Source organism: Sarcophilus harrisii, chromosome 4, assembly GCF_902635505.1.
Source record: "Sarcophilus harrisii chromosome 4, mSarHar1.11, whole genome shotgun sequence".
Taxonomy (NCBI): domain Eukaryota; kingdom Metazoa; phylum Chordata; class Mammalia; order Dasyuromorphia; family Dasyuridae; genus Sarcophilus; species Sarcophilus harrisii.
This window is the reverse complement of record NC_045429.1, coordinates 36,216,588-36,241,927: the sequence shown is the minus strand read 5'-3', so window position 1 is coordinate 36,241,927 and position 25,340 is coordinate 36,216,588. Positions and strand designations below refer to the sequence as shown.

At 36.2% G+C, this 25,340-nt stretch overlaps 1 long non-coding RNA gene across 1 annotated transcript; it reads right to left on the bottom strand.

Annotated features, from left to right (window-relative positions):
* Positions 1-11,022: 11,022 nt before the first annotated feature.
* On the bottom strand, positions 11,023-12,241 carry LOC116423540. Its single transcript, XR_004234150.1, has 2 exons — positions 11,933-12,241; positions 11,023-11,391 (listed from the first exon to the last, which is right to left on the bottom strand). It is a non-coding gene; the product is annotated as an uncharacterized LOC116423540 (long non-coding RNA).
* Between the last annotated feature and the right edge of the window lie 13,099 nt (positions 12,242-25,340).

Below are 25,340 nucleotides of genomic sequence, written 5' to 3'. Positions count from 1 at the left end.
TATTATCTATATCAAACATAGATTCCCAACTTTCAAATAAAATATACATGAGTACATGAAAGATGAGTATTTTCATCAATAGGCAGTTCACAACCCACTATGATTTAGCATCTAAGTCCTAAAAGAGATGTCTAAAGAACAAAGTGGTTAATTCCTTTACCCAGAAATACACAACTGATACTTATTAAACATCAGAGACAAGATTTGAATCCAGGTCTTCTAGATTCTGAATCTGGCACTCTATCCACAAAGTCAAACTGTCACAGATTAGACAAAAAGATGAAATACATTAAATATTAACACCATATCTAATTATAATAGATGACTAAGAAGGCACTTGAGGATCTTGTATCACAAACATTAATTATCATCAACACAGTGCCTGGCACATAGTTAACACCATATAAATGTTAGCTAATATTGTTATTCCTGTTGCCACTGCTGCTGCTGTTGTTCTTTCATTGTAGTTATAGAGTAGGGCTTCTTAAACTTTTTCCACTAGCAATTCCTTTCTGACCAAGAAATTTTTATGTGAACTTGGATGTGTAAGTATATAAAATAGGTATAGAAATCAAACATTTACTGACAATAAATCATAATTTCATGACCCATACATTTAGTTATTGACCCCATGTGGGGGGTCATGACCTACAGTTTAAGAAACTTTGATAAAAAAGGGCCCATGAGCAAATATTTCTAGATAAAAGTATATCACTATGTATATATACATTCATCCATCAACAATAACATGTAGGGATCTGTATAACAGATAATCTTTCTCCAAAAACATCACAATTTCAGCCAACCAGAGAAAAATTGATCACCAAACTTTTGTTTTTTACTGAATAGTATTTATTTTTCCAATTATATTTTCCAATGTAAAGATAGTTTTCAACATTCATTTTTGTCAGATTTTTGAGTACCATTTTCCCCTTCCTTCCCTTCTTTCTCCCCTCCCCCAAGACAGCAAGCAATATGGTATAGGTTATACATGTATAATCATTTTAAACTTATTTCCATATTACTCATGTTGGGAAAGAAAAATAAGCAAAAGGGGAAAATCATAAGAAGGAAAAAACAAACAAAAAAATGAAAATGGTATGCTTCAATCCTCATTCAGTTCCCATTTCTCTAGATTCAGATGGCATTTTCCATCCCAAGTTTATTGGAACTGCCTGGTATCACTATATTTCTGAGAAGAGCTAAGACCGTCGTAGTTGATCATTATACAATCTTGCTGTTACTGTGTACAATGTTCTCCTGGTTCTGCTCACTTCACTCAGCATCAGTTCCTGTAAGTGTTTCCAGTATTTTCTGAAATTATCCTGCTGATCATTTCATATAGAACAATAATATTCCATAACATTCATATACCATAACATATAGCCATTCTCCAACTGATGGGCATCTACCAAGTTTCCAGTTCCTTGGCACTTTACAAAGGACTGCTACAACTATTTTTGCATATGGATCACCAAACTTGTTAAAGATATTTTCAATTTCTCATACCAAAAGCTGCTGCCTAAATTATATTGGTATCATCAGAGAACAGTTACTGAGGGAATTGCCACTTCTCAAGGCAAGGAGGATCATCTTTGAGGATCTCCATAAGAAATTTGTAGCCCCTCTTCAACCCTATAGTAGTCATCTGTTAGCTTTATGGTGATCCTTCGTCAAAGTGATAAGTTGATAAAATGTTCTTTGGCATTCTCTCACCTCCGCTTCTAAAGTCTTTCACTTTTCCTACTTATGTTTGCCTCCCACATTTTATTCTTGAACTTATCCCCATAGAAATTTGCTTTCAAATGTGAATTAATTCCTTGCTAAAGTATTAAGTGGTTCTTCCATTTTTTATAAATTATTCCATTTCTTGAAGATAAAGAAGTCTTCTAGACTCAGGGGTTTCATTGTCTAATGGAAAGATCTCCAGCCATAACAAACATATATAAACTCTATATAAACTAATGGATGCATCTCCAGCTGTAAAAACATATATAAACTTTATATAAATTCCATATAATCAATTGGTTTTGAGGTGACAAAATTTCATATCTAAATTCTATTTATATCTAATTTCAATTTAATTCAATAAATATGAACTGGTGACAGAGGTATTTTGGCAGCAAAGAATCATTTCTTGGTAGGACATGTTTAAGTAAAAAATAATTCTTTGAGCATCTCCATTCCTATCCCAGGTTTGGTCATTCAACCCACCCATAAATCTGGTCCCAGATGGAGACATATGTAAAGCAACTTGGTATCCAAAAAGCCCTTTTTAAAATGGAAAAGGGTGCAATTCCATAAGCATGAGCAACCAATCCTCAACAAGGAATCAATTAAAAGCTGAAATTAATAACAATTTGGCTCCCAAATCTTCCATATTTGTTCCACAACTTCCTCTAACTTAGTCTTAGAATACTCTCAGTCCCAGTCCAGTACCCAAATTGAGTGGTGTACATTTCTGTTTTTTTCAGAAATTTTATCCTAAGCAATACAGCAAGGAGAAAACATAAGTAATATATCCTCTGGGCTTATTAACAGCCAAGATTAGACCAATTTCGGAAACCATCTTAAAGCAAATTATCTTCCTCAAATACCCACAAAACTAGAAAAATGCTATACTTCATGACAGAGAAGGGAAGAAGAAAGGGTATGTGGTCAGATACATCGGTAGCTAAGGATATTTTTAATGCAACAGTGAGTCAGTCAATAAACATTTATTAAGCACCTCCTGTGTGCCAGCAGCTGACTTCAGTTCTTTGCTCTAATTAATATAGCTGCTACATTTGTCAATGGAGATCACAACTCATCCATGTCCTCTCTCTTATATGATCTTTATCCATAAATTCCCATAAATCTTCCACCTATAGTCCATACAGCATGCTAATAATTCTATTGACATTTCATGGCTACCAATGAAATACACAGGCTTTCCCTTGCTCTGACCACATGACTGACCCATATTCTTTCCTAATCATACCTTTTTCTTAGAGCATTTCCTTTATAATGTTTTACTTATTGGTGCCTTATACCACTTCATGACTCATTGAGTGAACCTAAACCTTAATTTTCCAGTAACTGTGCTATCCCTTACTAAGAAGATACAAAAAAAGAAATGATGGATAGAATGGGAACAACTGGTTAGAATGCAACACACTGTGGAATATATTTAAAACTAAAAAGAGCAAGGAAAGCTTAAAATGGATGATTGTGAGCTTGAGAGTAGAAGAAAATGCAGTGAAAATTGTAATCCATCCCTAAGACTGTGACTCACACAGGAATTTCCATGATGAATAATAGAAACATGGATAAACATTTCAATGGATAAAGAGTCAAGAGCTAAAATATGGCAGCTGGAGAGTCACTATGCTTACAAAAGCTAAGACAACATGAATGAAAGTCAATAAAATGAAGTGATAACTTAGTGAAACAAACTTTTAACACTAATGGGAAGATTTTATATGTACTTTACAAGTTCTCTGTTAAGAGTAAGCATGTACTAATTCATTGGCCTTTAAATAAAGATTGAAGGACTACTCAAATGTATTGTAGAACAGACCACTTTTCAGGTATGAAGTGGACAAGAAAGCTTCTGAGGTCCCTTCCAAATATAAATTTCTGTAATTCTGTAATTCTATAATGGAAACTTATTTCTAAAGGGAGGGAATTGGACTAGATGATTTCTAAGGATGCTTTAAGTTTTCATTTTATTATCCTTTGTAGTTATTCATTGAGAAAATAGTTCCTACTAACCTGTTCTGTACATTATTCAATTGTCCTAAGTGCTGGGTTGTAGTTAAAGCTGCATCTGTAGCTAACACTAAATGCGTTGAGATCCAGCATGTCCTTAAGTAATTATATTTTAGTGAATCAAAGTGCCAGAGATTCAGAAAATATTTTCAAAGACACAACTACTATTGACCTTGTGATGCAGTGTTAGCATTGTCACCTTAGGTGAAATCTCTAATTAGACTAGGTAAAAAAGGTTATTCTTTGTCTTACTTCTTCTTTCCTAGCCTTAATCTCCAAATGGGCTATTGCCTCAGTCAAACTGAATTTTATACATCATGATGATGATGATGATGATGATGATGATGATGATGATGATATATGATAATGTGGGCCATCTCCAGTCATCTTTAACTATATTTTGCTGTTGGATCCAGACAAAAAAAGATGAGGCTGGTTGACCTATCACAGCCCTCACTCAAATCCAATTCACTTGCATGTCATGGCATCACCTCCCTGATGTCCCAGTCTGCTTCAAGAACAAAGGACAAACAATAACAACAAGGTAAAGTCTATCCCCAAACCTCAAACCACTTAATATATAAGCCAAGTGAGTTTTTTCCTAGGGACATAAGGAGAACTCAATACCAATATAAAATACAAAGACACCCAGATTCCCACTCTCACTACCCCATCATGATAGAATCCCATCCAGGTCTCTTGCTCTCTCCTTCCAAATTCTGTCTCAATCACCACATATGGAGCAGACTAGCATGAGTCCAGAAGTTAAAGGTCTCCCTACTCTAACATCTAACTTCCGAAGCAATGAGTGGGAGAGGAGTATAGATGAAAACTGGCACCCCTTGTTAAGCTTACTGGCAGTAGTTGCTGCCCCTCTGTCCCACAAATTAATTACACTTCTTTCCAAAGTGTTGAGTAATCTGGTCCACTTAGCAATAGACCTTTTCCCTATAGCACTGTAATCAATGCCAAGTATTTTAATTCCTTTTTTGCTCATTTCACTTATTTTTATTGAGACTACCAGTTTCTTGCAATTGACCTGCATCAATTGGTTAATCATAGAAAAATTACTTAATATCTCTAGCTTATTTCATCTGTAAAGAGCAGGTGATTTTATCTATAGTACTTACTTTTGGATGCCCTGATTATAGAGACTTAGAAAGAATTTTTTGAAATGACAGAGAATTCTTGGACCAGACCAGGAGTCAACAAACTATACCCAACAGGCCAAATCTGACCCATTGACTGTTTTGTATTTAATTAATACAATGTATATCATAATTTAATTAGCAATTATAGGTAAAGATTTAAAAATCATTCTTAGCTCACCTACAAAAGTAGTCAGTGAGCTATATCAGGTTTAGTCTGAGCTAGATTGTTTACAAGTAATTTGAAGAACATAATTTTCTTAGTTTTGGTTTTGGTTTTTGATTTTTTTAATGGGGAGGAGGAGACCCAATGGTCTTGAAAAATCTTATTCCCATATTTCAGGACACCAATAGTGAGGCAGAAGGCGATAACAAATCATAAGCAGATCAGGACTACTATTAAGATGGTAGAAGAGAGTAGGAGCTGTTCAGAAGGTAACCATGACTATGAACCCTGTGTCGTAATTTTCTTTACTTTGTTTAAATGTTTATTTGCATTTCTGTGTCACTTGATACTGTTAATAAATTACATAGCCATTAATAGTTACATCATTGACACTGATAAATCTGTGCTGTGAGACTTAGAGAAAGAAAGCTAGCCCATAGATGAAAACCTCTCTCTGGTTTTATTCTGGGGTGGGAGCCAAATTGATTGGAGAGAAGATCATTTGAACTCATCATTTCTGAGCTAGACTGCTTCTGTATACAGAAAGGGAGAATTAATGAGATGAGCCAGTAACCCAAAGAGATTGGGAAGATGAGCGACTTAGTACACCTAAGAGACACTGCTTATACTCTACATTGCTATAATAGGAAGGATTATAAATTGCTCCATTAGACTACAAGCTCCTTGAGAGCAGAAACTGTCTTTTGGATCTTTTTTTTTTTTGTATTCCTGGGGCTTAGCAGAGTCTTGGCATGATAGTGGATACCTGATAAATACCTGAATTGAATTGAATTGAACTGGAGAGTATACAGGGTTGCAAATAAGATGGTGAAGGACATCGAGTTCTTAACATAGAAGAACAGGATTTTAAAACTGTGGCTCTTTGGCTGAGAGAACAAAACTCTCAAAAAGCATGATAGCTGCCTTCAGATATTTGAAGGGTGGCAAGTCAACAAGTATTTGTTAAGCACTGACTACGTGCCAGACACTGGGAATACACAGAAGCAAAAGAACTTCACAGTCCAATGGAGATGAAAAAAATTTTTTTTAATTTAATAGCCTTTTATTTACAGGATATATACATGGGTAACTTTACAGCATTAACAATTGCCAAACCTCTTGTTCCAATTTTTCACCTCTTACCCCCCCCCACCCCCTCCCCTAGATGGCAGGATGACCAGTAGATGTTAAATATATTAAAATATAAATTAGATACACAATAAGTATACCTGACCAAAACGTTATTTTGCTGTAGAAAAAGAGAGATGAAAATGTTAAAAATAATTTTAAAACTCCTGTGCAAACAAGATAATGTAAAAGAGAGATTATTCACATTCCATTTGTTCCTAAAGAGTGGAGCTGGATTCTATAGATGGAAGTTTCAAAGAGGTCAGTTTAAGTCAAAAGCCAGGAACAATTAGAGTTATTCCAAACTGGAATGAACTAACTGGATAATTCTCTTAATGGGAGGTCTTCAAACAAAGTTTGTATGAATCCCAGGTAGACAGGCCTTCTTTTTCAGGTATAAGTTAGACTAAATGACCACTGAACTACCTCCCAAATCTGAAATTTTCTTATCCTATGGCGTTATTGTTATTATTACTACCTAATGCTCATCTTTTTTTTTTTTTTCCTTTTTTGCTCATCTTTTTTCAATGGGGTTGGGAGAGAAATGGTCCTGGGACAAATCATTCTTTTGTTATTATTTCTCTATATGTTCTATGGACTACTGAACAAGTTTGCAAAATAACTGGGCGTTTTTTTGTAGTTGAATGAAAGGATTAACATCTTCCATAGATTCACTGAAAATATCCTAGCTACAACTCCATTAGCAACCCCTCTTATTCCCTCTTTTCAGTCTCTTTAATCTTAGTGTCTTAACTCTGAGACTATCCCCAATTTAAGCTGTATCTTTGTTCACATATAGTTGGCTCCCCAATGAGACTGTTTCTTGAGGGTAGGGACTCACTGTTTTGCCTTTCTATGTATTCCCAGGGCTTGGTGCACTGTGTAGCACATTGTAGGTACTCAACAAATGTTTGTTAATTGATTGGTTATTCAGCTTCTTTGTGACTTTGATCTCCTCTCTTAAATTACTGTTTTGAAATCTTTTTGTTCCAGGGAGTTTGCATCATATAGCATATCTGGTACAATGGCAACTATTTAAAATGTGGCTCTTAAACTGTCATTACTATGTTATCTTGCTCTCATTTTTTTTTTGATAGGTTGTTTACAGAAGTAGCAAGTGACAAATTGCTATTCCAATATTATTCTGTCTAATGTCCAATAGATTATTGTAGTTAGTAGATTTTAAATAGGAAAAAAATCTGACTTTTTGTAGTTGAATAAAAGTATAACACAGCCTCATCTTCAATAGGTTAACTAGAAATATAGTAGCAGATTTTTAAAAAGAGAATTTATATGTACCTTATCCTTTTTCCATATGATTTCATGCTTTGGCCAGGATTTCATACTTTAATCATTTTTTATTTCTTGTGACTTAAAGATGATGAGTATTTGGGATGATGACATCTCTTAAAATGCTGCTCTTGAATCTTGAATCAATGGCATCTAAGAGATTGTGGACTAAGATTTTGTCTAGAATCAAGATTCTAGTACAGCTTATTGGGGGTAGTTTTCTAGGATCTTTTGAAGTCTATATTTATATATGAAGTTTTGTCACCTATTTGTCCATGAAGTATAATAAAGAGTAATTCTAGCTACGGAATCATACTTTACTAGATATTCAACAAGTATTAAATTTTTATAACCTTAAGTGAAATATTACAACCCTTTCCCTTTTCTTGTATAATCAATATTGATCACTCAGTAAAAGCATCGTAAGAATAACTCTTCTTTAAGTTTTGGGGGTGGCTAACCTGATCCTGAATGATCACAATAAATACCTACATTTCCATGGACAAATCTACCTGATCCAATTATTTATTCAGTGCTTCTTTTTTGATGTGCTTTTGACTGAATTCATTCAAATGTTGTCCAAAGAAGATCTTTCAATTCAGCTCTTAGATCTTAGCTTTTGATGACATTTGGAAGAACCAATGCTGTATACCTTATTATCATCACTTAATATTTTAGTAAAATGATATCTGCTACTGCAGAAGTGTTACTATAGCTTTTTGCCTTGCTTATTATTTGTTCTAAAAATATTTATCATTACCTTTTCTTCTTTTTATTGTGGAAGTATCAATTTTCCTATAGCTGCCTTTGGGTGATAGATCCTAGATTTTGTTAATATTCTAAGAATTCAGGGTTCTTTCAAAATGTGCTATAATCCATTTTACAACTCTAAAAATTACTTTAGGACTGGTTTTGCATAGGTGTTAATTGCTTCAAATATGATCATTCCATTCACCTTTGATTTCAGTTTACTCTTAAGAATCTTAAAGTAATCAGCCACAATTTTCTCCTTGGTATCTTTATGTTCAATGTGGCTTGCCTGAAGACCAATGTATTTGAAAGCACAACCCTCATGCACTGGTTCAATGTGGCTGCCAACTTCAACTTCAAATTGCTCAGTCTCTATTTTTCTTTGACATATATTAAGAATGTTGCTCTCATTGACTCCAATGACATTTTGATATCACTGATGAAAAATTCTGTGAGAGCAAAGTGGGACGCTACAGCTTGAGGTCTTGTAACTGAATGTGGAGGCTGCAAAATTATGATTATCAGTAAATATTTGATTTGTATGGCTATTTTATATCCTAAATATCCTGGGTCATGTAAAAATTTTGGGCAAAAAGGGAAAAAGTTTAAGCCCTGATTTAGAGGATTCTTTAGTGTTCTAATTCTTTAATAATAGTTTCATAATACTTTCTTTTAAAAAAAAAATGATAAAAGCAGCTAGATGGCATACTGGATAGAGCATTAGCCCTGAAGTCAGAAGGACCTCAAATCTGACCTCAGACACTTAATATGTTCTAATTGTGTAATCCTGGGCAAGTCACTTAACCCCAACTGCCTCAGCAAAATTTCGCAAGCCCGGCAAGTGGTGAAGCGGCATGGGATTCACGATTATTGGCTCAAGCTATATATATATATATATATATATATATATATAAATGGATCTTTCATCCAAGAGGAAGTTAGTCAAGTTCCATTCTTCCACCAATAGGAAGTGTTTGAGCCAATAATTGTGAATCTTATGATGTTTCACCACTTGCCGGGTTTGTGAAGAAGCTGCAGTTTTATTTACTTCCTTTACATAAATATTCTGCATTCATTATTTTAATGCTGCATGTAATTTCTGTTTCTCCTTTCATCTAACTCATGTTTTCATTTTCTAGGACTCCTTGAGACCATAACAATGATGACAAATTTTCCACATACTTCTTCTTTGGGGATTTTGTCTTATCCTTGATGTCCTTACTTCCTGAGCACCTATAATAAAGTTTTTGATTGAAATTGAATTATTTCTTGCCTTCTTCACACTGCTTTAACTCTTTCGGGTGTTTTTTTTTCCACTTCAGCATTGGAAGGGTTCTGGCCCGGGGCTCACATGATATCCCCACACTGACTATATAAGACCTTTCCATCCCCTGTTCAGTCAAACAACTGGAAAGCCTCCTTAAACTCTACCATCTGACCTTCTGTGAAGTCACACATCTTGGCCATGAAGCCTGGAGCTCCTGCTCTTGACTCTTTCTCTATATCCCTTTAGCCTTTCCTCTTTTTTTTTTCATTTTCTTGCTGGATTTTTTTATATGTATTTCTTTTCTGGATTTCATTCCATGGACTTCTTTTTTATTAACTTTAATTAGACAATGTGACATTCAAGTTTTTATTGCATGTACCAGCTCAATATTGCTAAAGCTCCCAATTTCTTTCTGTAGATACTCAGAGGTAAAGAGGAAGAACATTCAATCTATGGGGGACAGTCAATGAAAAGACCTGAGATTGAGTGATGGCATATCATGTGTAATGAATAAAAGGTCAATGTAGTTAAATCATAGTGTGGGTGAAGTCAAATTAACCAGCATTTATTAAATCTTTATCTTTTCCAAACACCATGTTAACTGGCAAAGATACAAAAAAAAAAAAAAAAAAAAAAAGGCAAAAACAGTTCCTGTCCTCAAGGAACTTATGTTCTAATGGGAGCAAACAACATGCAAATAACTATACACAAATTTAATAATTAAACACATATATATGTATATATACAAAGAGAAAGATAGGTAGAAAACTGAAGATAATCTCAAAGGAAGGACACTAGGAGTAAGGGTCATCAATAGGCTTTGAGCTAAGTCTTGAAGGAAGATAGGAGGCATAGATCAAAAGAAAGTACATTCCAGACATGGGAGATAAACAGTGAAAGGCATAAAGTCCAAAGATGAAATGTCATATGTTAAGAACTTTAGCTTGACAATAAACCACAAAGAAACAAATAAAGGATAAGAAGACTGAAATGGTAAAAAGTGATCAGGTTTTGAATGCCCAACAGAATTTTATATGGAGGTAGTAGGGAGCCACTCGAATTTATTTAGTCAAAGAGGGAAGTGACAAGGTCTGATCTACTCTCTATTAAAAATGGCTTTTCTTGGATAGCAATCATACCTGAAATGTCTGAATTCTATAGATATCTCCAATTCCATCATCATGGACAGGAAATTGTATTGAGATCATGTTTTTGGATGCCCCAGGTGATTCAGTGCCTTACTTTTCCCTTAGTTTTGCCACCTCCATCCCTCTTAATGTTTCAAAATACAGTGAAAATGAAAGCAAGGAATCCATGCATTCTCTGAAACTCCCAGTCCCTACTCTGAGGACAGCTGGTTCAGAGACATGGCTACAACCAGAAAAGGTTTTACAGGCTACCAGTTGGCTGACTGGCAGTTCCTTGAGTCTCAAGTCCTTTGGTGCTTACATCTCATTTTCTGAAAGTCATCTTCAAATGCTAAAGCTTGATAGGGGAAATTGCAAAACTCACAAAGAGGGAAATCACTAGAATACAGGTTTGCTCTGTACATATTTAATGAACTCCGATTACTCCAACAGAGCACGTGATTTGGACAATCTTTGTCTGCATGAAATTGTAGAGTGGTTTGAATAGAGCCCAGATGCCACAGAAAGCAGAGATGGACTTTTTTTTCCCCTTCAAATTGAAAACATGTAATGGTCGCCTAGGACAGAGATAAAAACTTGGCTGATGAAGTATCCCAAATTGACTTGTAAAACTCGAGAAAACAAACAACTTTTCATTATGCGTCTCGTTTCTCATCCCCAAGCTTTGGCAGGGTGACATTCGCTCTTCAGAGGGTGGGTCCGATGAAGAAAGCTCAGTTTCATGAATACTCTGGCTTATGTTTACTGAATTTAATAGGAAGTCAAAATAAAAAGAGATTGGTAAGAGTTAACATATGCAGAGACTGTGAAAAAATCCTCCAGGGATTATTAATAGATCAGATGAGAACCTTGTCTATTCTCCATGGAATCTTTTGCTTCGAAGTGAGGCAGAATTGGTATTGCCAGCAGATGTCAGTGCCATGCAGAGTGGAGATAAATTTAGAGAGAATGATTTCCCAGTTAAATAGGGACCAACAGAGAGTTTATAATAAAACAATTTGCACACTGTTTGGAATATGACAATGGCAATTGTTCTTGTGTTGAAAACAAACCATTAGGGATGTTTGCCTAAGGCCTAGCAAGATGACTTCTAATACTGCCCTGCTCATCCCCATACAGTACTAGGGTACTGATCCACTACAGACCACTTTCGTCCAAATTATCTGATGGCATACCATGGACCTCACAGAGCCCTCTCTCCGGCATTTCCATTCAAAGCAGAAGCGAGAAAATCACAGAACTGCAGGGCTGGGGGGGGGGGACCTCAAGAAATATCAATTCATACCTGAAAAATAATTCCCTCTAACATATCGGCCAAGTGTTCCTTAATGACCTCCTGTAAGGGAGAATCCATATCCTCCAGAGGTAGCCCATTCCATTTTGGATAGTTCTGCTTATTAGGAAATATTTCCTTCAATCTCAATTCAAAGAAGCCATTTGAATCTTCCAAACAATTCTCCTGATTTTACTGAGTTCAACAAGAGCAGTCCGTCTTCCACTGATCTCACTCTTCCAGATGGTCCTTTGCAAACCTAAAAACTATCATCCCTCTCCACCCTAGTTTTCTTCTCAATCCCAGCAGAAGTACACCTGTCAGTAAAAAATAAAGAAGAGTATTGGTTGATTGGCTGGCCTTCTGAACATATGAAGCTGCTTGAATTATAATAAAGAATCAGAGGTGTTTATCATTTACATCTACAAAAAAAATGTGCCTCCAGGTTTCTTAGGTTTTATTCAATACTACCATAATAGATGTACATACATGTCACTCAGCAGACAATTGCTCCAGGGAAATTTATATTTATTAAATACCTAGCAGGTTGGACTCCCTGCTAGGCTCCAGCTATGCAAAGATGAAAAAAGACACTTGTCCTTGTCAACTAGGAGTTTATAGTCAACTAGAAAAATGTGATAAACATAAGTATGATATCAAATATATATATATATATACACACATATATACAATGGTAACAAAGGAGAGAGTCAAACAAAATGCACTAGGAAAATTTTACAAAAAATAAATTTAACAGAACTGAGAGCTTTTTGAAATGAAGTTGACCTTGAGGCCAGAAGTTTCTATTTATTCTATTTAAGTTGAGTCACAATAGCAGGTAAAAGCAGAGTAACTTCCTTTAATATTCTTTCACCCAAGAAGCATTAAAACCTATGCATCCTTTTCCTTGACAGGAATATGATAGCATTTCTTTGTTGTTGTTCACTCATTTTTCAGTCATGTCTGACTCTTTGTGATCCCATTTGAGATTTTCTTGGCAAAGATACTGGAATGATTTCCCATTTCCTTCTCCAGCTCATTTTTTAGGTGAAGAAACTGAGACAAACATGGTGAAGTGACTTGCCCAGCATCACACAGTTAGTAAGTGTCTGAAGCTAAATTTGAACTCCTAGAAAATACTTGTACATAATGCACATCAAGAATCAGGAAGGTAAACCAAAGGATATGAAAAGTATTAACTTTTAGCCTATTTGAAATAGCACCAATGTTTAATTCCAAGACTTCTCTGACTCATAGAAGTTTCAAAAGACATTTTAGGATGAGAGAAACTACTAATAGTGACTAGCTCTAAACCAGAATCTGCAAATATTGCATGATCATGAACTAATTAATACAGAAGACAAGCTGAAGAGTTGCAGACAAATACACTTAAAATCAACCCTGTCCAACAGGATAATCAACCTTGTCAACTAAAACTCAAACACTGCTGTTGATCTTCTCCCTCAGCAGCACCAATCACTAGACCACACTGTTGCTACCAAGCAGATGTGTCTTTTTTTTCCCAAAGTGAAGGGTTAGATTTTAGCTCAAGTCTTTGTTTATATTGCATGTGGCAAGCTCACTCTTAAAGAGTATTCAATTACTTGTTTGTTTTCTTGCACAGACTTTACATTTTGTTCACTAATTCTGTAAAAACCAGAGCAGAAAGGATTGTATTAATGAGTCCAATATGCCAAGGTCTTTGTTCCCATTTGCTTTGAATTTCTATCCCAATCAGTGTATGAAGTCCAAAAACAAACCAAAAAAGTGCTATGGGATGAAAAGAAGGGAAGAGAGATAATAAAAGAAAAGCAAAACTGACCTAACTCTGTAGGAAAATAAAAGAAGGAAATTGAAAAGACAGTAACAACATTTCTGATGACTAACCTCCTAACTTTAAAGGCTGATCATATTACTAATTGCTAGCTTGAGTCCTGTTAGTGAAATTGTGTTGAACTTATTCATTCATTCCATGTCTTTATTGAGTTCCTAGTACAAGAATATCACTGTAATGAACAATAAGGCAAGCTTATTGGAGGGGGCCAACCAGTGGGCCTCAAGATCATTCCATCTGGTTAGTTGGTTGTTGTCCTTTGTTCTCAAAGAAGACCAAAATGACATCATTATGTTAGAGCCAAGTTAGCGTGTCTGACTGTAGCTGATCAGACCAACATGAGATCAGAATACTCTGCCACAAATTGGACACAAAAAGTCCCCATGAACATTTGGGCTGGACTCTCCAACTTCACACATCTCATGTTCTTCTGAGATAATTCAATTCTGCTTTGCTCCTTTTGCACAGAACTTTCTCGGATGAGGGCCCACCATGCTAGGAGATCCTGTGAGAGTGTCTTCCATGTCATACAATTGATTCTAAAGTCTTTAAGAGAAACATTGAGGGTGTTCTTGTATCACTTTTTCTGACAACCTTGTAAGCATTTGTTCTCTGTTAATTCTCCAAAAAACAGTTTTTGAGACAAATGTACATTTAACATTAGAACAACGTGGCCAGCCCAAAAGGGTTGTGTTCTCTGCAGTAGAGTTGGAATTTGGCACTTTGGTTTGAAAAGGGACCTTAATGTCTGGTATCTTATCCTATCGAGTGATCTTCAGAATGTCCCTAAGACAATGCAAATGGAAGAGATTTGGTTTCCTGGCATGGCTCTATGTGACTCTCCTCTCCCACACTTTCCTTTGGAGCCTCCCAAACACTGAGCTAATTCTGGCAATGGTGTGTCAATCTCATTATCAATGTGGACATCCCTGGAAAGTGTACTGCCAAAGTAAATGAACTTTCCTTCCCTCCCTTTTTCTTCCCATCTATTCCCTTCCTTTCCTTTTCTTTCTCTTCCCTTCTCTTTCCTTTCCTTTCCTTCTACCCCCTAGTAAACCAGTTCATGCCATCTAAGATTCAGTTGAAGAAACTGAGGATATTCAGCTTGTAGAAGATAAGGGCTAGGAGAGGGAAGATGTATATCTTCAACTAGCTAAAAAGCTATCACTTGCATTAATTAGACTGGATGTTATATCCACCTTACCTCCAACTCTGAAATCCAGCCAGACTGGTCTTCTCTCTGTTTCTCCCTTAAAACATGCCATCTTCCACTTTAATACATGAGTAGCATTCATTCTCTTCTTACTTTTACCTCATGGAGCCCTTCTCTTCCTTTATGATCTGCACAAAGCATGTCCTGAGCCCTTCATGTTGTAGTACTGTCCCTCCCAAACTTCTAGTTCACAACATGTGTGTATCAAGTCATCAATAAGCATTAATGAAGCACCTGTTATGTGCCAGGCATTGCACTAAGCACTGAAGGTTAAAAAAAAAAGGAGTAGTATTTTCAATGAATAGTCTATTTATTATCTTTGCATTTCTGTTGCATAAAGCTTTCTACATCCTTATTGTAGATAAGCTGATGGCAAGTGAATAGAGTACTGGGCTTGGATCAGGAACGCTTGAGTTCACATCCAACATCAAAAACTTACTAGCTATGAAATCACAAATAAGTCACTTCAACTCTAAGATACCACTACACGCCTCTCAAATTGGCTAAGATGACAAGAAAAGATAATGACAACTATTGTAGAGGATGTGAGAAAACAGGGACACTGATACATTGTTGGTAGAACTGTGAATGGATCCAACCATTCTGGAGAACAATTTGGAACTGTGCCCAAAAGGCTATCAAAGTGTGCATACCCTTTGATCCAGCAGTGTTTCTACTGGGCCTATATCCCAAAGAGATCTTAAAGGAGGGAAAGAGACCCAAGTATGCAAAGTTGTTTGTGACAGTCCTTTTTGTAGTGGCAAGAAACCAGAAACTAAATGAATGCCCATCAGTTGGAGAATGGCTAAATAAGTTATGGTACATAAATGTCACAAAATACTATTGTTTTGTAAGAAACAATCAGTAGGATGATTTCAGAGAGACCTGGAGAGACTTACACGAACAGATGCTAAGTGAAATGAACAGAACCAGGAGATCATTGTATACAGCAACTGCAACATTATATGACAATCAATTCTAATGGACATGACTCTTTCCAACAATGAGATGATGCAGGCCAGTTCCAATGATCTTGCGATAAAAAGAGCCATCTACAACCAGAGATAGGACTGTGGAAACTGAGTGTGGATCACAACATAACTTTCTCACTCTTTTTGTTGTTGTTCACTTGCATTTTGTTTTCTTATTCATTTTCTTTCCTTTTTGATCTGATTTTTTTGTGCAGCAAGAGGATTATATAAATATGTTTACACGTATTGGATTTAACACATATTTTGATATGTATAACATATATTGTATTGCTTGCCATCTAGAGGTGGGGTGGAGAAAGGGAGGGGAAAATATGAAACACAAGGCCATGGAAGGGTCCATGTTGAAAAATCATCTGTGCATATGTTTTGAAAATAAAAAGCTTTAATAAAAAAAAGAAAAAATAAGTCATTTAACCAGTGTCTATCTCAGTGCATTAAATGGGAAATTCTAATATCTTATGATAATCCCTATTCCTAGGATCTTATAATGCAGTTGAGGAAACAAAGCATACATGCATGAAGTGGCTAAATAGCAAATTAGATCATAGGTAATTAAATACCAAAATTCATGGCAAAGACATTAAGAAAATGTGAGGCCTCAGCACTGGAAGAGTCCTTCCAGATTGCCTAGTGCAACTGATATTTGAAGCACAAGTGTTTTCTCCAGTTTACTTTGTATATGATCAGCCTCTGCTCAAAGACTTCCAATGAAGGGAACTCACTGTCTCACAAGATATTCAGTTAATCTGTTGGGTAACTACATATTTAGGAAGTTCTTATACCAAACTGAAATCTGCCTCTTTGCAATTTTCACTTGCAACTCATAATTGTGTCTTCTGGGGACAAGCAAAACAACTTTATTCATCAAATTTGATCAAATACATTGTGTGTGTGTGTGTGTGTATGTGTGTGTGTGTTGTGGAGAGAGGGGGAGGAGGGAGGAAAGGAAGGAAGGATGTAGGAAAAGTATGAAGAAGGGAGGGAGAAGGGGAGGAGGGAGAAAGGAAAGAGGGAGAGAGAAGGAAGGGAGAGAGGGGAAAGGTACAGAAACAAAAGAAATTAAAGAGGGAGGGAGGGAGAGATAAAGAAGTGGAAAGGGAGGGAGCAAGAAAGAAATATGAGATGAAATATATAGAGAGAAGTGGAATTGATAGAAAATAAGTAGACAGATAGTTGGATAATTGGATAGATAGATAGGTGGATGGATAGGCAGACAGCAAATAGACAAGTAGACAGACAGATGATAGATAGATGAATAAACACATATTTAAGCACTTTGCACATCAAGGTACTATATAGGATGTCCCAAAAGTCTTAGTACAGTTTTAGACTTTACAAATCATGCACTAAAAGGACAGCTAGGTGGTACAGTGGATAGAGCACCAACCCTGAAGTCAGGAGGACCCGAGTTCAAATCTCACCTCAGCCACTTAACACTTTCTATCTGTGTGACCCTGGGCAAGTCACTTAACTTGGTTTATTAAATAGACAAAGAGAGAAGAAATCCAGGGGGTAAATAGTGAAAATCTGTTCAACAGGATTTGAGACCTAGAAAAGGATCCTAAAGGACCTTGAGTCCAATTCCCTCATTTTACACATGAGAGAACTGATCTTTAATATTTTCCACTTAACTCCTGCTTGCCTCAGTTTCTTTACCTGTAAAATGAAGATAACCTACCTCCATTTGTGGATGATTGTAACAATCAAATTAGATAACATTTGTAAAGTGCTTAGCACAATGCTTGACAGATAGTAGAAACTTTATACTAGTTATTATGGGATGTTCAGGAAGGACTAGTATCTCGGATGTGAGTGAGGGCCTTGCAAAATTTCATTAATCCATCTTTAGTATCCACCTAATTCAGCCAATTCTCAACTATGGCTCCAAGAAGCATAGGCAGCATTCACACCCCAGTAAACATCTCAGTAGATCAATTAAACCTGTTTAAGGGTAACTAACTGATCTCAAACCCATCAGTTAGAGGAGTGTCTACTCCAAGCATGTGAAAACTTTCCATGTCAGAATGGGTGGGTAAGAACAATTTGTTCCAAGGGCCATGAAGGCCGGCTGAAACAAGTATTGTGAAGCTGCTTAGACATCAAAGATTCCAAGGTCATCCACTGCATCCTGGGCCATCTCCAGACATCCTGACTTTTGTCTTGCCACTTGATTTTGATGACTGTGGAGGAGAGAGTTAGGCTCTCAACTTTGTGCAACTCTGCCTCGTTTAAATCCAATTCACACAGGAGTTAAATCATCACCCTGTGATGTCATTGGTCCTTTTTGAAAACAAAGGAAAAACAATAATAACAATTATGTGACTAATGATAATAACGATACCTTTCCTGATGACTAGGGAACTAATGTGGTTTATCCAAAGTAAGCACTGGTAGGGAAGATTAGAATACAGTTTTGCACTATAGAACAAAAGCCCTTTCCACTGTGCCAAGTCTCGGTGTGTGCTATTTCACAAGGAATGACTGATGGAATCAAAAGCACTAGACTAATTACCAGTGCTCCTTTTCTTGAAAGTCTCAGATAAAAAGACCAAAGGAATAGGATCTGGCAGTATTAGAATAAAAGATCAGCTTGATGCCTAAGTAAAATTGACTAGCTTAAACTCAGAATCTTATTTTGTTTTGTTTGCTTCTCTCTCTTAATTCCTAAGTAAAACAATTTTAAATCTGACCTTGACTTGGATGAATTTTAAAAATAAACGTTTCCAGTACTAAGAGTAAGGAGAGCTATACAGACAGGGCTTGGATAGAGGAATAAAATTCCTCAGAGGGAATAACAAGAAAAACCTTTTGGGGACAGTGAGTTTGAATTTTAGTGGTGAATAATTGGAACTGGTCTCCCAAAGCCATTTCTTCAGCACCTGTGCAATTGGGGTTTGTCTCTTTAAGATGGTGAAATTAACAAGACCTTGCAAAATGAGTGACTTAATATATGTGAAAAGTATCAAAAGATAATAGACTCAGAATTGGACAAAGTGTTAAAAAGTTAACTAGTTTAATTCTTTCATTTAACAGAGGAGTAAATTAAGATATAGAAAATCAGTCAGTCAATAAGCATTTATTAAGCTCTTACTGAGTGCAAGATTCTAGAATCATTTAAAGAGAGGTAAGACCACAATCCTTGCCCCAACGAGTTCATGTTTTAATAGAAGCAGGAGCCCATGAATGATTTACCAAAGATTACACAGGTAACAAATGACAGAATCAGGAAATGGGGCAGCTATTTGAAGCAGGGAGATCTGGTTTTTGATCAGACACTTAAGAGTTTAGTGACTATAGGTAAGTCATTTAATTTCTGCTTGCCTCAGTTTCCACATCCATAGAATTAGGATAATAAACAGTATCTGCTTCCCAGGGTCATTATAAAGATCACATGATTCATTATTTATAAAGTACTTAGCACAGTTCCTGGCACATTGTAAGCTCCATATAAATGTTAGTTATTCATATTATTCTCATCATGGCATAGCTAAAAATAATAATAATGTTTTAAGGTTGGTTTTTATATATGTGTATATATATATATATATATATATGTAATTGTCTCATTTGATTTTTCACAAGAGCCCTGTGATGGATGCTATTATTATCTTCATTTTCAAGATAAGTCAATTAAAAAGTGAGAAAGTTTCCATAAATTGCACAGGGTCACAAAATTAATAAATGTTTGAGAAGAGACAAAGAGAAAGAAAAAGAAAACAGAGAGAAACAGACAGAGACAGAGACACAGAGTGTGAGAGACACAATGAAAGAGATGCCGTTCCTAGAGGACAGAACAAAAAGTTTATGATCCAGTCAGTGCACAAAGGATAGAAAAGATCAGTGAGCCTAGAAACAGTGGAATATTCATGTAGAGGTATGAATAATGAGGTTGGTTCAGCTGGGATGAGGGCAGATAGTAGAAGGCTTTAATACCAGGGTAAGGAGGCTGGAATCGATCATACTCCAGGGAGCCAGTAGAAATTTTCTGGGCTCAAAATAAGCAGCCTATAATAAGGAAGGCAAAACTTTTTAGAGAAAAGGAAAAAAATATTGCTGAGTACAACAATAAACATTTGAGCTTTGCTCTACATCCTTTCCTTACCTCTTGAGTCTTCAATACTTTTGTTAGATCCTTCCAACTTTCACATCAAATCAGCACAACAACAATTCATGAGACAGCCCTACCTTTCAGTCTGGAAGTACAAACTTGAGAGATAGTGCTCTATACTAGAGTCATCAGCACTTTTGAGAGAATCAGAGTATGCTGATGGTGATTTATAAGAGTTTGTCACTGGTGACTCATATTAACAGATTCCAGATGAAAGTAAATATCAAAGACAAGTAGATGGACTGATTGATCATATAGTCATAGAAAGACAACTTGAATGTAAAATAGAATGTAAGCTCATTGAAGGCAGGGTTTGTTTCAGTTTTTGACTCCATCTCCAGAAGCTTAGCATAATGTCTTGGCTAATTCTGAATTAATGTTGGTTGTTTAAATGAATGAATGAATTTAGAGAAGTTATTTAACCTCCTCCCTATGACTCAATTTTCTCATCTGTAAAAAAAAGGAAGTTGGATTCCACAACTAATAAGATTCTGTCTAGCACTAAATCTATTAATTCTATGACATGACATCTAGTACATTGGGACAGAGAAAGAATAGACAAATGGATGTGGAAAAGAATAATTTAGGATGTAGTTAAATGTATGTTAAATGGAATGAAGAAGGTATAGCTGAGATGCTATCTTGCAACAATAGAGGAAATTCTTATGCCATGAGATCATTAATCTACCAAATTACCCCTTTTTTTAATTAAAAAAGGAAAATTCTGACCTTGAAATTCTCCTCAAACACCTCCAAGTTTTTAATCAGATTTTTTCAGCTGCTAAGAGGAGGAATTGCTTATGAAATCTTTTTGTTAAAAGTTTAACTTGATTCTGTTTCCATATAGTTCTTAAATTTTTATTTCTGTAGTTTCTCAGGGATTATGTTCCCTCTCTATTGCAGGTGGCAAAATGGCCAAGTAGGTTCTGTGACTATGTCTGCCCTCTGTTCAGTACCTACTGCCCCACAGAAGACTCATCTCCTATTAAACAACTATTGTGAAAAATGACCAATTCCAGAATCCTGGTGTTTGTGAAAGAAAAGAGAGCGAAAAGTGCTGATTTTCCCTCTGTCTGGAGTCCAGGTTTGGCTGTCAAAGGATGCTGGTCCTAGTCAATTTCCCTTGGCAGTTCTGTGTAAACATCTTGGTCTGAAGGAAATTAACTAATCCTAGCCAGTGAGACCAAGGATTATATCCTTGTTCTGGTATGACTAGTCTGGCCTGGCTATGATCTAATTCAGACAGAAAAAGGGGAAACGAGGAAAAAATTTACCATAGCAGTGTCTGTTTCTCCCCTGCAGGTTTTTAATTAGGACTGGGGAAAAGTAGGAAAAAAGGGTGTAGGGAGGAAAGAGAGAAAAAGACATAGAGATACAGAGACCCCTAAACAGAGACAAAGAAACAGAGACAGAAAGAAGCAGAGACTTAGAGCAAGAGAAGAGACAGAAAGAAAAAAACAGAGAATGAAAGAGACAAAGACAGAAACAGAGAAATGGAGAAAGAATAAGTTTAAATAATCCAGAAGGCTTGCAATAGGAGAAAAATAAGGATGAATAAGTAAAATAAAATTAAAGCATGATGAAGGATATTAGAAGGAGGATACACACAGAAGATATTATACTAAAATATAATAAAATAAAATATAAGATATATGCTAAAATAATTCTAAAACTATCATTTAAAATAGAGATAACAATGTTTCCAGATGGGTTAAGCACCATTTCTCTTTTTCTTCTCTAAATACCTCTTCTGGCACTGTCCAACAGGAGCTGCTATGTCTTCCTGAAGTTGAGTACAGAGCACAATTTATCTTCTAGGAATCTTATTGGTTAATATATCTGTACAATATATACTACAAAGAGTGCAAAGAACTTCACAGTTGTCTCTGAAGTCATAAATTGAGGGGAATTTCAGGGGAAACTTAAGCACCAGATTGACATCTCTGAGAAGCAATGTCTCCTATTTAGCCAAGAATGGATTCCACTGGAGAAGAAAAGTTGGAGGTACACACACACACATACACACATACACACATACACACACACACACACACACACACACACACACACACAAATTGCTTCATAGAATAGCTTTTCATTCCCCCCCCCAAAAAAATGACCAATTTGTAAAGAAAAGGAGTTACTTTGTGCCAGCCAACCTTCCACTGGTATCCCTAAAGGAGGGTAATTAGAACCAATGGGTATAGAAGTATCTCCTTCCCCCAACTCCCTCCACTAACAGCAGAACAGAGACCACCAACTTATTTCACTTGGGCCAGTGAACAGCCAAATCGGGTAGTAATGACTTCTGACCGCAACCAACCCCACTGGATTCAAATGGCTGAACGTCAAATGAAAGCCAGCTTTGTTTCCCATTGCAATTTCCCATCGCCATCTAGTCCCCTGACAGTCCCCTGCATTGAATCAGGTAACACAGTATAGTGTAGCTATTTTATCTGGTTCTCCTTAAGTTATTTGAAATGAGTACTCTGCCATCCATGAAATCAAATGAATCTCGGGGACATTTCTATTTATGCAGTGTGAGGGGGATCTTTCAAAAGAGAAAGGAGAAGCATAAAAAAGGATGGAATGTATCCAAAGACACAAGGAACAGGCATTTTCCTTCTCCCCCAGTCCAAAAAAAAAAAAAAAAAGCAAGTACATTTGAAAAACAGAGGTGCATAAGTTAAAGCAGAGTCTTAACAGTGTTTATTTATGTGCTGAACTGGGAACCACTGAAGTCATTCTCATCACATAACCCTAAAATGAGCAGAGCCCCACACAGCCCAGCTATCAGATTACAGTCAGTAGATGTTAGAAAACATATGCTTTGTTTATTTTGTACTTGCCTAAACAATCATGCCCAGCTTTCCTTTGTTCCAGGAGTCACTCAAGCATATAATAAGAAGAGTTCCTGCAAGTTGGAGCCTCTTTTTCTGCTCGTTTTCAAGGAGTTGTAAACCCACTGCCGCTAAGTCAGGAATTTTCTTCCATTGTCAGCGAGGATCACAAATGTTCTTGTTTGGATTCTCATTAGAAAAGAGCTTCTCCATCTCCACCTTGGCTGGGAATCAATCTTTTCATTGGCTTTCATTCGTGTTTCACATTCACTTTGGTGGGGGGGGGGGGGCATTTTAAAATATCAGGTATGTTTTCAAGGTAGCCAGGGTATGGTCTAGATGCTGTTCTTACATGGGTCACTCTGTGCTTAAGTGGCATTCCATCACCCACCATGCACCCAAGGCCTGTATTTCTGACCATCATTCTTGCAAATTCTCTCACATCGAATCTACTGAAATCCTCCATATTTCCCTTATCATCCCCAACACCTTCATCTATGTTTTTCCATTGTTCCAAGCATCCCCCAAATCAGATTCAATTCCAATGAACATTTGTTAAGTGCTTACTGAATGCAAGCTGTTAGTGATAAACAATAAAAATGAAAAAAGAAAGAGTCCTTGCCTTCAGAGCTTTAATTCTACATGAGAGGCATGTCATGGAGAAAAAAATATATAATGCAAGATAGTGTGATTGGGAGAGGGGAATAGTTTAGACCAAAGCTTCTTAAACTGTGGTTTGTGACCCCATAGGTAGGGATTGCAAAATTATGATTTATTAGCAGTAAATCTTTAATTTATATACCTATTTTATACCTATATATCTGGGGTCATATAAACATTTCTCGTGCAAAAAGAAGTCACAAATGGAAAAAGTTTAAGAAGCCCTTATTTAGATAATATCTCTCAGAAAATCTAAGGCAAGAAAGAAGACTTTTAACTGGGGGCAGGAGAGCTTACTCACACCATTAATAAAATACAATCCAAAGGTAGCATAGTATTATTTCAGATGGAGAGCAAGTTTCAGAGTCAGGAAGAACTGGCTTAAAGTCTTGCCCTTGAACCTTGCTATCTATATCACCCTAGACAAATCACTTACATTCTCACTCTTCAATTGTCCTAGACAATTCTCTAAATTTAAAAGCTCCAAGGAAGATGCATCCCTACTTTGGTGAAGGAAGAAGTTATAGATTATATGGGTATACACATAAACAAGCAGAAAGATACATGGATGGATGAATGAATGAATAGATAAGTGGATGATGATGATAATGGATGAATTGATGATTAAATGAATGAATAATAGAGATAGGTAATAGATTATACATAGATAAGTGATAAATGAATGAATGGAATGAATGAATAATTAAGCGATAGATGATAGATATAGACAAATAGTTGATAGATGATAGACAGATAGGAGAGAGTAGGGAAGAAGGAAGAGTGAAAGAGAGAGAAACAACTTGCTGTTCAGCATTCGGAGATGACATACTTATCAAATTTGCAATGTACACCAAACTAGCAGAAATAGTTAATGCACTGAATGACAGTGTTAGAATTCATAAAGCTCTTGACAGGCTAGAGCTTTGGGATGAATTGAATAAGATGAGATTCAACATGGAATAAATGGAAAGTCTTAAACTTCAATTCCAAAAAATATCTCATCATTGATACAAAATGGGATAAGTAAATAGAGTTAGGCAGCAGTTTGTCTGAAAAAAATCTGGAAATTTTAGTGGACAGCAACAAGCTCAGTATGTCAACAGCCAAAATAGGCAATGAAGTTTGAAGATACAGTAAGAGAGGTATAACCTCCAGTAATAAAGAGGTGATGACCCATCTGTAGTCTACTACGCAGACATCATGAGAGTATTGAGTACTGAATGGCACAGTCTAAGAACACTGATGATCTGGAGAAGACAACAAGGATGATGAAAGGCCATGATCATGTTATAGGAAGATCAAGTGAAGGTACTGAGTGTGTTTAGCTTAAAGTTCTGTTTAATCCAAAAGGCAAAACTGGGAATAATGGATAGAAACTACAAGGAAGCAGACAATAATAATAACAAGCATTTTTATAACATTTTAAAGAGTGTCAAGTGCTTTAGACATGTTATCTCATTTGAGCTTTACAACCATGAGATAGGTAATGTTATTCTCTCTATTTTATGATTGATGAAATTGAGACAGAGTTAAGTGACATATAATTGGTCACAGTAGTAAGTGTCTGAATCTCGATTTGAACTCCAGTTTTCCTGATTCCAGACCCAACTCTCTAATCACTACACCAGCTAGCTGCCTCTTTAGGCTTTATGGCAAGGGGGGAGGGGAATTCCCAACAATTAGAATTATTTAAAAGTAAAATAAATTATCTCAAGAAATCATAAGCTTTTCCTCTTTGGATGTCTTGAAGCACAGATTGAATGCTCATTGTCA